The sequence below is a fragment of the Taudactylus pleione genome, unplaced genomic scaffold (assembly GCF_031769625.1).
Source record: "Taudactylus pleione unplaced genomic scaffold, aTauple2 ptg000053l, whole genome shotgun sequence".
Lineage (NCBI taxonomy): Eukaryota > Metazoa > Chordata > Amphibia > Anura > Myobatrachidae > Taudactylus > Taudactylus pleione.
Genome location: NW_028284455.1, coordinates 860,386 through 878,278, shown reverse-complemented (window position 1 = coordinate 878,278; position 17,893 = coordinate 860,386).

Genomic DNA, 17,893 nt, shown 5'->3' with positions numbered 1-17,893 from the left:
GCCAGGGGAAAACTTTACTTAAATATGGGGTAGAAATGATACTAGATACTCGTACTAGCTATGCTGTTTATCGAATATACTGTATTCCATTTTTTTTTTTAATTAAAAGTTAAAGACAAAATAAAGAGTTCTGAATACAATACTTCAGGCACTGACTGCTGCATTACCAGCTATTATATTAGTTAATCCTTACACTTTAATCCCCACTTCTCTTTTTTAATAAACCAATACTTTATTAGAAAATGAGGGCATGCACGGAGAGTATTAGATTGTGAAACATCGTCATATTACTTTAATGCCAACTTTATGACCAAGAATAAATATTGCAATTAGGGAAGGAAAAGCAAAACCATCCACAAGCCAATGGAAATTGTAGAATGTGTATAATAGCAGCTCACAGTTCAGACAATAAGATCGGGAAAGAAACAGTTAGTTCATTACAGTAGTTGCAGTCTGTTATCCTCCAGTCATTCATATTTTATGGTGGAACATGGACGGTCATCTCGTTTTCAGCCTTTTGGTAGAAATCGACTTTGATGTTGTGCCTGGAAAATGACAAGCATTCTTTCTTCTTGCGTTTGGCCTACATGGCTCTAAAGAATGTATTGATCTTCCCAAGATACGTGCAAAACATGCACAGCAAGAGTTATACAACTTCCCTGTGCTACTTCACTGTTTCAGCACCTCTGCCTTTATTTAATTTTGTTATTAAGGTTTTTCATTGATTTCCCAGTAGACAGGAGTATATCATCGATACCTTTATTCTCAACATTCAATTACAAAAATATATATACAGTATTTGTGTCTTTAAAGATGAAATCACAAAGGCTAGAAGTTAAGAGAAAATGTTTTAATAAAATCATAGCTGAGCCGCAGTTTCACCTGAAGGCTAAGGAACTTCTAACACATATGCTTTCATGTAATGCATCTTGTTGGAGAGCTCCTGTGAGAGATGTACAGTAAGGTAAACAAAGTCGTGTTTTATTTAATAGCAAATTACTTACACAATCATTTGAAATGAATTACAATATCTACAGCTATTCTGTATCTTTATCTTATTTTATAAGTTGTGTTTTTTTGACACAAGCATAGATCTAATGGGTTACACACAGCAGTCTGGGTTCCTGATGCATGGTATGCCAAGCATGGTGGTGCCAATGTAAATGGAGGTGTTCTGAAGGACATTTTGAGTTTACAAGAGCTACAGTACTGTATTACAAAACAGAACCCCATAATTAATCTGCCAGGTGGCCCCCACAGATAGAGGTGTCAAAGTGACCAAATGTATACAAATACATGTTCTATCCACCAAATAAGGGCCATAATCAATTTGGAGTGAAATGCCATTTTCGCGTGTTCTTGGCGGAAACTTTCCGCCGATTACGTAATTTTCGCCAGTTTCGATTTTACTCCGTATTCAATTTGGAAGACTTTTCACCTAGGCGGAAAGTAAATGCAGTGTAATAGGCGGAAAAGTTTTGCCTATGAATAGCAGGCAGAAAAAAGTGCAGAATTGGGGTTTTGGGGTGCAACGTTGCGGGAGCCCCCGTGCAGCCTTCAGAGGTTGCTGTGTCAAAAAAAAAAAGGTAAACTGTGTCAAAAAAAAAAAACGCTTAAGAACACCCCAAAAAATTACTTTGAATTTGGGGGCATAAAAAAAAATGTTGGGGTACAAAGTTAAAAACTAGCGAACTTGTCTCTGGGGGGGTCCCCAAGTATGCCCCAAGTGTTTTTGTGATTGCAGGTGCTTGCGGCAGGTGGATTTTTCACAATTTTTTCAACTTTACTTTAGCAACTTTTAAATATGCTGGCCCCCATTTTCAAGTACCCCAAATTTCCTGGGATAAGTTATTTTCAATATCACGGATATCTCCTGATTTCCTTTTAACCTTGATCTTGTCCGCTCTCCCCATACACTAGTTTGGGGAATTTAAATTCATCAAGTTCCAAAAATATTAAATCTTGACTGCGGGAACATTCACCATCTTCATCTGTTCGTTATCAGGAGTCACCCCATAGAAACTGAAGATAGTAAATTTCAGTATCGGATTTCACCTAGGGGCTGCAGCCCCTCCTGTAAAATCTGTCACCTCAGTGAGCCAGTTGCATTTCGTGACTACACTGGCTACACTGTGACTTCTCATTGGAAGCGCTACCTGCCAGTCACATACAACAGGCAGTCTCAGGTGGAGGTGTCTCCTCCCTCTAGTCATGCCAGTCTGCTTTGCTATTAGCAGAGCGGCTTCCAGTAGGATTCCACTCCTCTGACTTTCGGCCAGCCTTACCTAGCTCCTAGGGGCTGCAGACGATGCCGTTGGACGTGGGGGAAAAGCAATTGCAAAGTGAAATACATCTAAAGGTACATGATTAGCTAGGTAATTGGATGATATGTCCTCTGGGGCCGTGTAGTGTTTGTGCACACTACTGATTTCACCTGCCTCAGTACAGGCAGAGGACTCCTGCTTCGGTAGATGCAGCAGAGTACTGGAAATGTCACAGCCCATTTTGATAAAGGTGAAGTGTGGAGGCTTCTCCCACGCTGGCTGACGGGTAGGCATGCATTAGTCCTAATGTTCGTCTCTATTCAAGTTGGGGAGGAGTTCTTACATCATAAATTATGGATTGAAGGAATCGAATCCTTAAGTGCAGGAGGCCACGATATTGCCCACCTGAAGCTGGGGTTGCTACGATATTGCCCAACCCATATGCCCACATTCACGTAGTATGTACAGTATTTTCTTCATATAACTGAAAACCTTGCTGGAAAAACTGTAGTCTGAATTCCAAGACTAAATACTTAACAATGTTTCCATTAAATAAGAATTCACATACTGTACATACTGTACTGTATAATGATTATATTTCTGACATGTATGTCTTTAAAAATATACTCAGTAAAGTGAGCATAGTCACAGTGTAATTTTTAAAAAATTTTTTATTTACAACAAAAATTCACAAATTTTATATAATTCAATGAACATGTTCCTTTTTAACATCACCATAAGGATGTAACGCATATAACTCATAATTAAATTTGCAAGCTTATAAAATTGCATTTTTTTAAATCTACTAATTAAGGGTCTCATTTAAATATGAATTGGATGTACAAATATAAACTGAATGTAGACACAAAAATCACTATAAGCATTTACATTTTTACATGTTCATTTAAATTGAATGTATCTTAGGGTACAGAGGCCCTGATTCAGAGCCGGATGCTCTGAAAGAGCGTTCGCTCTGAATCTGGGCTTTTTTTAAATATTTTTGGAGCGGCCTCCTGGCCGCTCGCATAGCTGTGGGTGACCACCCGCAGCTATTGCGAGCGGCCAGGATGATGGTCGCGATGGTCAAGACCATTGCGACCATCGGGCTTGTGACGAGACCCTTGTGGTAGGGTCTCATGGCCACAAGCCCCAGAGAGCTGTCGATCAACATCGACAGCTGCCCCTTTTGTAGTCAGCCAGGGAGCGAGTGCTTTTTGCGCTCACTCCGGGGCTCGCGCGTGTGCACTGGGCCACCACCGACCCGCTTTGCGAGCGCTATGCACTTGCGAGTGGGTCTGAATCAGGCCCAATATGTGCAATAAACTACAACATATACTGTACATGTTGCCAAAACAAAGAAACACCAGACATCATCATCTGACGTCCAGTCACTGTAAGGGCATGCTCGTGCTTACTGAACTACAAACAAAAGCATACTCCTATATCTACTGGTTGCTATTGTAAAATGTGTAGTTCCTTAATAGATGTAATAGAATATACAAGTAAAGATGCATACTGTACATAGGATTAATATTTTTATTTAAACCTTTTTTACCATATTTAGAAGAATCTTATTCCTGAAAGTAACCCAATGGGAATCTGCTTTCCTAATATAATCCAATTGATGTAATTCTGTCAGAGATGCAGTGGAAGGAAAGAGGGGCCCTGCACACTTATTTTTCTGTTACCCACTAAGGACTTGTGCTGAGTGACCTACAGCTGGAGCACAATATGACAGGATGGCGCCACAAGGCACTTCTCTCTGTTGTAGTGTTAACATCCCAGACTGCAATAACCATGTACTGTTTGGGGCTTTACAGGGGGGTCCCATGCTTACTGTCTCTCTGCTTTCGTGGTAACTAGCCCCAGGCGATATATTGCTAATACTGATTATTTATTAAGGGTGGGGATGTGTAAAGATAGTAAAGATAACGATACATGCTGATGCCATTATTGTCAGTAGTAGCACACATGTGTATATAAGACATCTCGGACATAAAATAACTGGTTGACAGCAGATTATTTTAGCATTTCAGTGTATATTGTGAACAATTCAAAAGCAGTGTAATACCTGAGTGTAAATATCATGTAATTAGCAACATTTATCTGTGCGATCACACCGCCCCACTCCTGTGTTTGCTACAGAAGCCTTCAATCACTATAATCGGCACTTACACCTACATCAAGCTAGATAAAGGAGATGCGACGATCTTTGCATATGCACAACTCAGATTAGGTAGTTACTCTGGTTACACACCAACAACACACACGGAATGGTAATCTTACATGCGTTCACCCTTTTGCAGCCTAGTTGCCACCTTGTAATGCTCGCTCAGAGGACAATGACAAAGGCATATGCAGCCTGCAGCACAATCACTTGATCCGGATTGTTAATTAAAGATCAGCAAAACATTTCTGGTGACAGATGTAGAGGCTTTGATATGGCTGAAATACTTTAATAGTTGATGGATTTCTTCCATAAAGTTTCAACCAAGCTGGCACCAGAATTGTGAGCATATCCATCGAGTATAAACCGTATACTAGATGGATATAAAAAGCCTAAATTCTGTCTCCACAGTTGCACAGTAGAAATGAGGGGAGGCATCCTCAGAGATCTCAGTGTCTGCTAGACATACAGTGAGGCTTCGCCCCCTCAGAGGTCTCAGCGGCTGCTAGACAGACATACAGTTTGGCCCCACCCCTCTCACAGCACTGCCTGTATTGAGTCCTGTCAGCACCTGATTTTGACCGTCTGCATCCTGACCGACAGGATCCAGTACCCAGTCTCTTTATAAGACATGGCATAATTCACATTTATAGAAGATGGTGTAAAATGCTCCTTCTGCTCATTGGAAGGTTTCTGTCCTCCCTGAGATCGCCTTACCTTCTATTAATCTACTGCAGTATATTTTACTGTATGTTTAAATCTCTGATTATAGTATTCAGTTACTCACCCCTATATGATTTCACTTCAGCAATAACCTAGTCAGATTCCATAATCAGTTTTAACCATTCCTCTTACTCTCCTCTAGGGATGTACGCCGACCCCCATGTTTTGGTTTTGGATCTGTATCTCCTTCAAGGTTTTGGATCTGGATTTGGTTTTACAAAACTACCCTTGAGTGTTTTGGTTTTGGATCTGTATTTTTTCTAAAAATCATAAAAGCAACTGAAATCACATAATTTGGGCCTGTTTTTGCTCCTACAGTATTATTGACCACAATAACATTTATTTCCAGTCATTTCAAGTCAATTTTGACCACCTCACAGCTCACAAAATTGATTTTGTGAGCAGTGGGCAGCACTAACATGTGGCAGTTCAGCTTCCAACATGGCACTGCAGTGGTAGGCAGAATGGCAGTTTAATAAACTATAGAACCCCATAGGAAGTTTAAAAACCAAGAATGATTTCATTAATCAAGAACTAGGTCAGAGGCCCGAGGGAGTTGGAATGTTTATGGATTGAAGACAGGGAAAGGACGGAAGGATTGATTAGGTTTTAATTTATTTATTATTTTAATGTTTTGATTCTTAAGAAAATTTAAGAGGGAAGATCATTGTAGCATCTGGAGGAGGTTTTTGTTATATATCTAATAGAAATGCAGTGGCCTTGCTTGTGGAGTTGCTGCTAAATAGTACACACTGTAAACAGACATTTATTTTGTGCTCAACACCACCAATATTGTGAGAGCATTACAGCTGAGTGAATTCCAACACATCCTATGCTTTTCTCACGCTATCAACCTGGTGGTGCAAATTTTTTTTTAAATGACAGGTTTCTGTGGCCCCAAAAATTTCTGGACAATTTCGCCATTCAGCAGGCACATGTAGAAGATTGCATCACCTGCAAGAAATGTTGAATTTGCCCTGCCACCAGCTGAAGCAAAAGGTGGTTACAAGGTGGAATTCCATGCTTTAGCAAATCGGGGAACAGCAAAAAGCCATCCAAAGCAACACAGCGAACTATGACATAGGAAGAGGAGGGAGAATACACTTTACTCAAGCTCAGTGGAAATACTTTCCATGTTGTGCAAAGTGCTAAAACCCTTTGAAGTAGTCACTTGTGAAGTGAGTTCAGACACTGCCAGCTTGAGTCAGGTAATTCCCCTAATTAGACTTTTGGAAAAGCAACTTGAAAAACTGAGCTGAAACGAACCGATTCTGCAGCTATCTTTCCGTTTCATGTTTTTTTTCTTTACCAATGTAAAAGATTGCTTCTTTGATTTTAGATACCCTGACTTAAGCCCTGTATGCCCTTGGGCATCAGCTTTAGTAGATGACATAGACGGACTAGTATAGTCATGTCTGGGGTCACTGGCAGCAGCGCCAGCACTAGTATGTGGTTCCTGCTCTACTCTCAACTGATCATTCTCTTTATCAACAAACACAAAAGAATTGGGGTATAGCACACACGTCAATTTGTAACAATTTTAAATATTACACTGCGGTATGAATGGCTTACAGTGTAACAATACATGTTGAAAATTACACTGCATTTCCACTTACAGTGTCACAATATTTTTTACAAATAAGAAAAGAATAACACACTTCGCTACCACTTACAGTGTCACAATATTTTTTATGAATAAGAATAACACACTGCACTATGACTTATAGTGTCACAATACGTGGATGATAAACAGTGGTCTGGCTGGCAGTGTCACTGAACAATAATAGTGTAGCTAGCACACACACAAAAAAACTGAAAAAATATATTTGTTTTATTTTTTGTGGAATAATTTTATTTAACTTTTATTTTTTTTACACCGGGGAAGAGCACCCCTGGATTGACAGAGCCCCCCTGGATGACACAGCACCCCTTTATGTACTGCAGCCCCAGACCCTTGATGGACAGGACAACACAGCAGTACTCCTTTATGTACTGCAATCCCAGCACCTTTATGGACAACACAGCAGCCCCCCTTTATGTACTGCAGCCCCAGCCCCTTTATGGACAGGACAACACAGCAGCACCCCTTTATGTACTACAGCCACCCTTTATTTACTGCAGCCCCAGCCCCTTTATGTACTGCAGCCCCAGCCCCTTTATGTACTGCAGCCCCAGCCCCTTTATGGACAACACAGCAGCAGCCCTTTATGTACTGCAACCCCAGACCCTTGATGGTACTGCAGCCCCAGCCCCTTGATGGTACTGCAACCCTAGCCCCTTGATTGACAGGACAAAAGTGACAGCAGCCCCAGCCCGACAACACTGCACCCATGAGAAGTTGAGAACACATGCACAGACAGAGCAGCACAGAGCACGCCTGTTCTCTCCACAGCCAGAGTGAAGATGGCCCCGATCACCGGGACCTTTATATATTCCAAAACCTATGGGAGTATCCGACAGCGGGATGATGACGTTTCACCTCATTATGGATTTCAAGTTAGGCAAGAAAACCCGAGCCGGACTTGGATCCTACTCGGATCCCCTATGTTTGAGTGGGTCCGGTTCTTGGAGAACCGGACCCGCTCATCTCTACTCTCCTCCAAATCTGCTCCTCATTTATGGAACTCTATTTATCTAATCAGTTTCCCACACAACATCTTTATGGTCTGATTCATATATAGACACAGACGTGGCCATTGCAGTCTTTTATTGCAGTCGCGTATGTATCTTTAAGCGAATGCCACCTCTGATTCGTGAAGAACTGAAACACCCACTTGCATTTCTGTCCGGTTGTTTTTAGACGCCACCATCAGTTGTGCCATCAACATTTGCACCAGCACCATGGCAGATGCAGCTTCTCTGTCTGACTATGCCTCCTATGTGAGTGGCTGTGTGTCTTAGAACCTCCCAGGAACAAACACTAAAATGCACCCCCCAACTGACATTGCACATGCTGCACCCTTCAACTGACAGCACATGCTGCACTCCCCAACTGACATAGCACATGCCTCACCCCCCCAACTGATGTAGCACATGCTGCACCCCCCCAACTGACATAGCACATGCTGCACCCCCCACCCCTTCCCCCCAGCAGAGGTGCAGTTACCTGGTGAAGCACATCTCTGCTTGTCCCTTGCCCAGTGCCCAGTCCAGAGTGCAGAAGTTGGGAGCGGACAGCCGGGGCCCCTACCACTATGTGAGACCAGAGGGGACAGAACTTAATCTCGAGCGGCATCCGGAGTGCGACCGTGAAGTGTAGAGGGCAAAAGTGAAGGACAGAGGTCTCAGCCGGCGTCCGGAGTGTCAGTGCAGAGGATGTGAGTGCCAAGCGGATAGAGCGGAGAGCTAGGGCCCTTCCTGTCATGTGACACCCAGGAGGAGAGGAGGGAAGGCGGAGATTGGATGCGAGGTTACTGCCGCCGTGATTGGTTAGGGACACGCTGACAGCGCTGTTGCAGGACCCGGTAATTTTTAAAGTTTGAGTCCCACGCTGCCTGCAGCGCAGCGCAGCGCAGCGCATATTTTGCGATCATTGGTCAGGGCGGAGTGCCCCGTGCGATTGCACGGGTTGCCTTCCCCTAGAAACGGCCCTGCCCCCAATATGGCAAAGACACGCCTGCTTTCTTTGCCACCACTCCTTGTTACCTCTAACAAATGCCCCCTGACTGTCAATCACACTGCCAGTAAAAAGTCGCTGCAAGAGACCAAGGTATTGTACTGTGACGCATGCGCAGTGCAGATTAAATATTATCGCTCAACTACAAAAACATCGGCATAGCATACAACTTTGAATCAGGCCTTCTGCGTGCAGGCAATTAGAATACATGCGTTTAGTGACACAGACGCATACTTAAAATATTGGCCACTTGCGTGCACCATCGACACTGCGTCCACCCCTTATCTTTTAGAAATGTCATCAAATCCAGCCTCATTAGATTGACCACTTCCCCATGTCACTGAATCTATATGAATGTCGCCTCTTTTGTATCCCAACTACAAGCCCAACTTTATATGGCATATACACAACCTTTGTATATGTGTCTTCTATGTTACCCTGTCCTTATAGAGATAAGCTCTCAGAAACAAAACCCACTCTAGTGTTTGTATGCACTGGAAATGTAGTCACAGCTTCTTGCAAATCAGAATTTATGAGCATAATTGTATAGTGTTATGGAATCATGCCTGAACCAGATTCAAAGAGGTGGCTCCCCCAGCCCCCTACCCCCCTTACCCCTCCACCATTATTTGCAGCTGCAAAGCTCAGCTGCTCTGTGTAATTGGAGATGAAATTAAGGGAGTGGAGTCCTATCAGGTGGGAAGAGCTACATGCACTGTTTAGTCCAGGTGGTAATATGAGAAATAAAAAGAGTGGAACAGTTGCAGGACCCAGAGAGTGATAACTAGTACCCAGCCTATAAGGTGAGAGGGATGGAGAACACTATGGGGTCTATTCATGAAGCAGAGAAGAGCCCTGTTTAGCTGAAATCAGGGCTCTTCTATGCTTCGTGCTGTTCATGGAGCAAGTTTACTGTGGAGAAGTGTATTACTTCTCCAGCGGCACCCCTGCTCCATGCCTGCATCGCATCACCATTCTTTTGTATGGTGAGTGCAATTCATGAAGGAATGGAAATCTCAGCTTTCCGTTCCTCTCCTGCGGTACAGATTCACCATCTGAGGAAGACGTAATCTGTACCGCAAGCCGAACAGAGCAGGGAAGTTGCATAGTTCCCCGCTGACTCTGCCCGACGCTGACTCCTCCCCCTTTTCCCAGCATCCATTGCAGCACGTCAGACCTGAACTGCTGCTCTCGGACGCCGGGGCATGCACAGTATGAATACAGACATATCAGGCTCCCGATATGTCTGTCTTCTCACTACGTACAAGAGATCGCAGAGGGGCAGGACAGCGCCCGAAGACACCAGAGAGGAAAGTATACATGAATGGCTACTTAACTTCACTATATATCACATCGATGTGATGTGATATATAGTGAAATCTTTTAGTAGCCACTTCATGTAGTCTAGATTGTGTTCCGCAGGCTTTATTTTTGTGTGACACTGTGTGTGTGACTATGGGGTCTATTCATAGAGCAGTGAAGAGCCATGTTTTCCAGAAAACAGGTGGTGAGTGCGATCAGTAAGGACTGGAAAGCTTGGTTTCCCATTTCTCTTGTTGTTCAGATTCGCTGCCTGTAGACGGCATAATCTGATTGTTCATATGTCAAGGACAAGGAAGTTGAATACTTCTCTGTCTTTCGGGCAGCCTTCCATTGCAGCTCGGCCCCCATTTCCTTGAAATGCGGTGGTGTTGAAACAGAGCTATCTCTAACATGACGGCGCTGCGCAGAAAGACAAAACAACAGAGAGACCAGGAAAAAAACGAAATGTAAGAGTAATCCAGATCGCAGCCAGCCCAGATACCAGATCGCATCGCAGCACAGATTGCTCTACATGAATTGCTGCTTAGGAGCCTACCATGATGCACTACAACCAGGCAAATTGCAGTTTTAACTCATCTATCACTACTGCCAATGTACATGAATAGACCCCTATGACTGTCTCTGTGTGTAACTCTTTGTGTGACTCTGGACACCATGTACTAAGTTTCGCCTCTGCGCTGCGGTACATCCCGCCTGTCTTCGGGTACATACAGTACCTAGGTATGTACCTAGAATATCGCAAAGGACAGCTCTCCCAATAAGAGCTGTCCTTTGCTATGGCTCCAAACAGAGGGTCTTCTGGGTTTTAACACCTAGAAGTCCCCCTGGCTGGCCACGGGGGGATGATAGGAGGGATCCAATCGAATGCGCATAAGGACGCCAGGGGGACTTCTGGGTGTTAAAACCCGGAAGTCCCTCTTCCGAAAATAAGCCCGGTGTTACTCACCGGGTGGTGTTATCTATCAATGCATTCCGGTGCTTAGTACATATGGGGAATGCGGTAAAAACCCCGAAAACTGCATTTTCGGGGGTTTTACTGCATTTTCCCCTTTAGTACATCCCGTCCTATGTGTCTCACAGTGACTCTATTTGTATCTCTCTGTGACTCAAGCATTGAATTTTGCTTGAGATGAATCCTGACACCCATCGCACTCCTAATCGCATGCGTGCTGCATAAATAACGCCGGTATGCATGAAGATTTGCAAGTAAAATTGCAAAGGACAGCTCTCCTGAACCGTCCTTTGCGATAGAAGGACTTCCAGGTTTATGGCCCAGACGTCCCCCTGCTCATGCGTCGTATGATGTATGCGCCGAGGAGGATGCTGGGAGGGATTCAATTGGATCTCTTTCAGAGAACTTTGCGAAAGAAGCCCATGGGATTCTATTGGGCAACTCCAGCGGTGTGGGCTGCAAGTCAAGAGGTCCCTGCACACTGATAATCTTTCCTTGATCATTTGATTTTAGGATGATTTCATTAGGTTGTGTCATTATATTCAGGATGACCTTCTGTTCCCTGTTACTTACCTGGCTGAATGTGAGTGAGCAGATCACAGCATCCTAATTCCTGTCCTGGTCTGATACTATGGATGACAGCCTCAATTCTCCATCAAAGAGAATGTACAAAATAATGCAAATTTAATAGACAATGGGCCTGATTCAGACCCGCTCGCGAGTGCATAGCGCTCGCAAGCGGGTCGATGGCCGGGCAGTACGCACGCACGGTGTGCGCACTGCGTGTGCCCCGGAGCGAGTGAGAAATCACTCGTCCCGGGGCTTGCTACAAGACGGGGTGGCTATCGATGTTGATCGACAGCTTGCCCCGTTTTGTAGGCGGGTCGGGGGGTGGCTGCACAAATGGAGACATTCCCGAAGGAATGCCTGCCATTTGTGGGTGGCCTACTGACATCACACGTGATGTCAGTAGTGAACTTCCTGCTCTGTTAGAGCAGGAAGTTCACTGGGGCTTGCAGTGGATGAGACCCTACCACAATGGTCTCGTCGCAAGCCCGAGCGAGTGGCCTGGATGCTGGGGTAAAAAAAAAAAAAGTCCCGCCCTGATTCACAGCGAGCGCTCACAAATAGCTAGCGCCTCTGAATCAGGGCCAAAGTACACATCACACAACTCTCTGAAGTCATCTAGTGTCTTGAGCATACGGTAAATTAGTATCTGTTTGTCAAAGTAGATTCTAATGGCTAGAGACCTTAGTTAACTGGAAATACAGCAACCGGTGGCAAAGGAGCAGGGTAATAATTGTGGTCAAAGAAATAAGCCAGAGTTCAATGCACAGGAGATCAGTCCAATAAGGCAAGGATTACAGCGCTACAACTGGCCCCACAGTAGTCCATAAATCGCAAGTATTACAATTGTATTTCTATTTACCTCACACAAAAATGCAATTTTTCTTTCAAGTATTTAGGGAGAAATTGAGGCTGATATTGTAGGCGGTGTACACACCCACATGGCACTGGCCACACCCACACAGCTCTGGTAACACCTCCTCCACTTCTCACAATTGTTCCTTGGTCATTTTCAGTCCCAGGCTCATGTGGCCCTTAATCCAACCCGGTAGCCCCTTCATACATACTGTAGCCACAGTCGCAACATGATTAACTTCCACCCCTGAATCAGGTCCAAAGTTTTTTGTGATATTAAGAGTAAATCTGTAATAAAATAAGAATTAAGAAAAAGACAAATTACGGAAAAAAAAAGAAAATAATTGCCCCACAATAATAGCACAGATATAGCTGTGAATTTAGACATCTGAAAAGCATAGAATAATATACACATAAAAGCCTACACTGCCTTCAGCTGTTTGAAATGATAAATCTGATGAATCCAATATTTTTTAAAAGCACTAGAAAACACTTATATTTTATCACCTGAAAATAAATTCTGTAAAAATCTAGACTCACGTTTACTTTCACCTTTAGAATTTTGTCTGTATTATTACTATTTAATCAAGTTTGTGTCTTTTATTGTAATACAGCATTACACAGTATGTTGGCAATCTACAAATGGAAATAATACGATATACACTATATTACATAAATAGCCTTTCCTCCTATCATGTTCATATCATCTGGGCAATTTCTTTTCCATTGATCTAATTCAATGCCTAATGTTGCCCATGAGGTTTACTGGGGCATGATCGCATCAGTCCTTTAACTGGAAACATTTGTCACTATATAAGAACTATTACTGTTTCCATCTATCCATTAGAAATAAATGAATGAACATCTACATCAATCTTTATAGAAGTATTTTCAACTGAGTACTGTAGCTTACGTAAATGAGTGGAGCCTGTGATCCGGGAATATGTGTGCCGTAATAGACAGCTGTGCAGCATATTCTGAATGTGAGGCAGAACCAACAGGGGCTATAGGTACTACCTAATTCTGGTTCAGATTCAGATTTAAACTTTTAAATACCATTTAAATGTCTTTTTTGCTACATTTTTTATACAAGGCATTTTTTATACAAGGCTACTATTGAATCATCTTGTTCTGGAACAATATTAAGGGGCCTATTCATTACATAATTATCACTAGTGATAATTATGTTTTAAACTCGCTGCGAGTTTAAAAGATGTTTTCAAGGCGTTCATCATCCCTCCCTAACAAAAAGTATCACTTCCGAAAAGCTGCTCTTTTTGCGAAGTCAGCTTTCGGAAAAGTGATACTTTTCCCCATGCAGCTGAGGTATCAACAAGGATTTCCTCACTGCTGCGTGTGTCTCCCCAGCTCTGTCTCACCTCCTCCCCCACACGCCATCTCCAGTGTCCGACTGTCACAACTCTCGAACGGATTGTGGATGCAGCCGGTATTTAGGGAATTGGCTACAACTATGCCTGAGGCGCGGAATCTAATGTGCGGTATTCACCAGAGACCCTCGCAAGAAGGTATGGGCTTGGCTGCGTCCGACACACAGGTCGCGGTCCTCAGGTTAGGTTCCCCTATACAGGTACTGGTGGACACTGGATGAGGTGCAGAATAATAAACGTAGTCAACATGCCAGGTCAAAACAAACAGACTAGACGGTACCAGAGAGCAGACGTAAACTGGTCACAGGGAGCAGCCGAGGTCAGAACCAGATATCAGGAGCAGTACAAGGGGTCAGACGAATTCGGAGTCACAACAAGCCAAGGTCAAGATCAGGATAACAGGTAAGTACTAGGAACACTGGAGAATGGTATGGAGCCTATACTCTGACACCTGTCTGATGCCAGAGACTTCCTCTTATAGAGGAAGTTCAAATCTCGCGCCAAACGTGACTACACGTTTGGCGCAGCTGTCCCTTTAAACTTCTTTGCAGGACGGCGCGCGCGCTCCTAGGAGAGCCGCGGCCGCCTGCACTTCCAGCCGGCATGAGGGGGACCCGGAGCAGACGTCACGGCAGCAGGCGCCGGGGACTGTCCGCCTGCTGCTCACCGCAGATTCCAGTGCTGCCGGACCCGGTAAGTGGTAACCGGTGTCCGGTGCACTGTGACACCGATCCAGCCAAGTGTTGTTCGTTGCACACACACCGCTCGTCCAATTCCCCCCCACGGGTGTCTGATGTCCCCATGTGGGTGTGCGATGCCCTCCCATGGGAGTCTGATGCTCCCCCCAGTGAGTGTCTGATGCGGCCCCCTGCGCGGGTGTCCGATGCCCCCCTGCGGATGTCCGCCCCCCCCTCTTCCACCACATCCTCCTTCTCCCTCTCACCTCTTTCGTGTCTTCAGCCAGTGAGTGTGGGCACATGTCTGCGGTGCCCTGGAGCTGAGAGCTCTGGGACTCTGCAGTGCAGACACAGCAGGGAGGAATCTTAATAGTATGGATGTGCGCCGGACCATTTTTGCCGGATTTGGATTTGGATTTGGTTCTAATTCGTCGTCTGGCTTTGGATTTGGATTTGCCAAACTGCGGTGACTGGCTTTGGATTTGGATTTGGATTTTTTTACAAAAATTTATAAAAAATGCTTTTTTTTCTTCCTAGAGTATTATTAACCTCAATAACATTAATTTCCTGTCAATTTAGAACACCTCACAGCTTATAATATTGTTTTCAACATTATTGGCCAAAGGTTGCAGTGAGCTGACTGGTTACTAAGCGACAAAGCAGCGGCAAAACGACACAGACACCACAGTATAAAGCACATCTATGACACATTGTGCACCCACCCAGTGGGGTACGGCCAGCAGAATCACAGTACTTGTTTACAAAGTGGGCTACGGCCCAAGGAGTCACAGTGCACAATCTTATTCACATTATACTGCACATAGTGCCCCTGATTCACATTACACCAAAAAGTAGTGTCTCTTATTTATGTTACGACACACAATAGTGCCCCTTTTACACAATGCACACGGTAGTGACCCTTTTACACAATGCCCACAGTAGTGCCCCTTTTGCACAATGCCCACAGTAGGCCCACAGTAGTGCCCCTTTTACACAATGCCCACAGTAGTGACCCTTTTACACAATGCCCACAATAGTGACCCTTTTACACAATGCCCACAGTAGTAATGTCCCTTATACAATGCCCACAGTAGTAGTGCCACTTATATAATGCCCACAGCAATAGTGTCCCTTACACAATGCCCTCAGCAGTGGTGTGCCTTACACAATGCCCCCAGCAGTGGTGTCCCTTACACAATGTCCCCAGTAGTGGTGCCCCCTATGCAGTCCCCTTAGTAGTAGTAGGGCCCCCTATGCAGTGCCCCCAGTAGTAGTATGCCCTCCAGTAGTATGCCCCCCATTAGCAGGCCCCCCAGTAGTAAGCCCCCCATTAGCAGGCCCCCAGTAGTATGCCCCCCATTAGCAGGCCCCCCCAGTAGTATGCTCCCCATTAGCAGGCCCCCAGTAGTATGCCCCCCATTAGCAGGCCCCCAGTAGTATGCCCCCCCAGTAGTATGCCCCCATAAGCAGGCCCTCCCAGTAGTATGTCCCCCAATAGCAGGCCCCCCAGTAGTATGCCCCCCATACAGGGTTCGGGTGGACTCGGATCCCCTATGTTCGGAGCGGTTCGGATTCCACAGAATCCGAATCGCTCATCTCTACTTAATATATCCCTCTGTTGTGGCTGGCAGGTATTTCTTCACAAGCTGCCATGTAATCAGCAGCCTGTGAAGATTATTGGGGGCTGAACGCCATCTCAGAGTGGCATTCAGTAACACCATCAAGTTCGGAAAAAGCTTTTTCGGAACTTGATCAATGGCCTTCACACTTATTTTTTACAAAAGTATGTGAAAATGTTAATTTTCACATGTTTTTGTGAAAAATAAGTGATGATGAATAGGCTCATTGCCAAATTACAGGATTTTTCCTCATTGAAAGCATTGGGTAGGGTTTATTTATATCACTTGATGATCTTTGTTTAAGCCTAATAATTATCTAAGTATAATAATTAAAAGATGTTATTTAAGCTAAGCTTGAGTAAGTCGTCTCATTATATGTGTCTATCCATATATGTCATTAAACATGTGGTATAATGGAGTGAATTCTATTTAGCCCCAATTGTAAAGCACTGCTATATAAATAAGTGTTAATAATGTGAATAATTTAGTTACTTTTACTCAACATACAGGTAATTACAATGCACAGGCTCAATGACAGGGAGAGCTATTCTTAGAAAAATGCTAAAGGAAAAACTGAGACTGCTTCCAGTTTTTAAAACATTTGATAGTTTTCATTTGTTACTATTTCACTCACATCGTGAGTTACTGTAGTTTTCAAGTAAAACTTGGGGAAAACATGCAATATCATTTTCAGTTTATGTAACATACAACAATTTGCAGCAACTATTGATGTTGATGTAGGTTTAAGAGAAAAAAAATATTTAAAATTATTAGTTCTCTGATGAGAACTAATAAGATTGAAAACAGACTCCTGGGAAGTTAGATTAATAATCATGACTGCCAGAAGCCAACAGATCTGTGGGAACGGTTGGCGTAGGGGTTAGTATTACTGCCTCATAGCACTGAGGTAATTAGTTCAATTCTCAGTCATGGCCCTTTTTTATGGAGTCTGTATGTTTCCCTGTGTCTGTGTAGACATCCTACACTCCAAAAGCATACTAATAGGTTATTGGCTTCCATGTGATAGGGAATATAGATTGAAAGCTCTACCAGTTTAATCCTTTATTCTATAAACTCTACCAGTTTAATCCTTTATTCTATAATTCTGTGGGATAATGCTGGCTGTTATAATCAACAGTTAAATAAATAGCACCTGTTATGAGATGGCCTTTACTGCACTCAACCAACCTCACTCTAACCATTATATACTATTTTTAATTATTTAAATACTACTGCATGCACATATATGCACACATAAATACAAGTTGGAAGCTGCTCAATCACTTCGGTAATATCACTCAGGTGCATGTAAGGGAGGGGTTAGTCTATACAAGAAACAACAAAAAGTATTCCCCCAGCACTCAGAAAGAAATCAGCAATAAGATTTGAAAAACTACATGGTGGTAGACAATTCAGAGATCTCAGTTGCATATATTTGCAAAGATATGGCTAAGCCTCCGGGCCGCGTCACGGCGTCTCTAATACCGGAGGTCCCTATCACTTGGTCAGAATCAGGTATATTTGTATGTGCCATTATCATGTGGCCTTATATTGGGCATATATTACCCAAATTGGATATAGTTATCAGTTTTGGGGATGAGTTTGGGGTGCGGTGCCCCTTGGGGTTGGTGTGGCTGGGCTGCTCTGGTGAGGCACACATTAACACTTTATTTAGCACTTCTACACTTCCCAATATATTTTGTGTATATATATATATATATATATATATTTTTCTTAGCTTT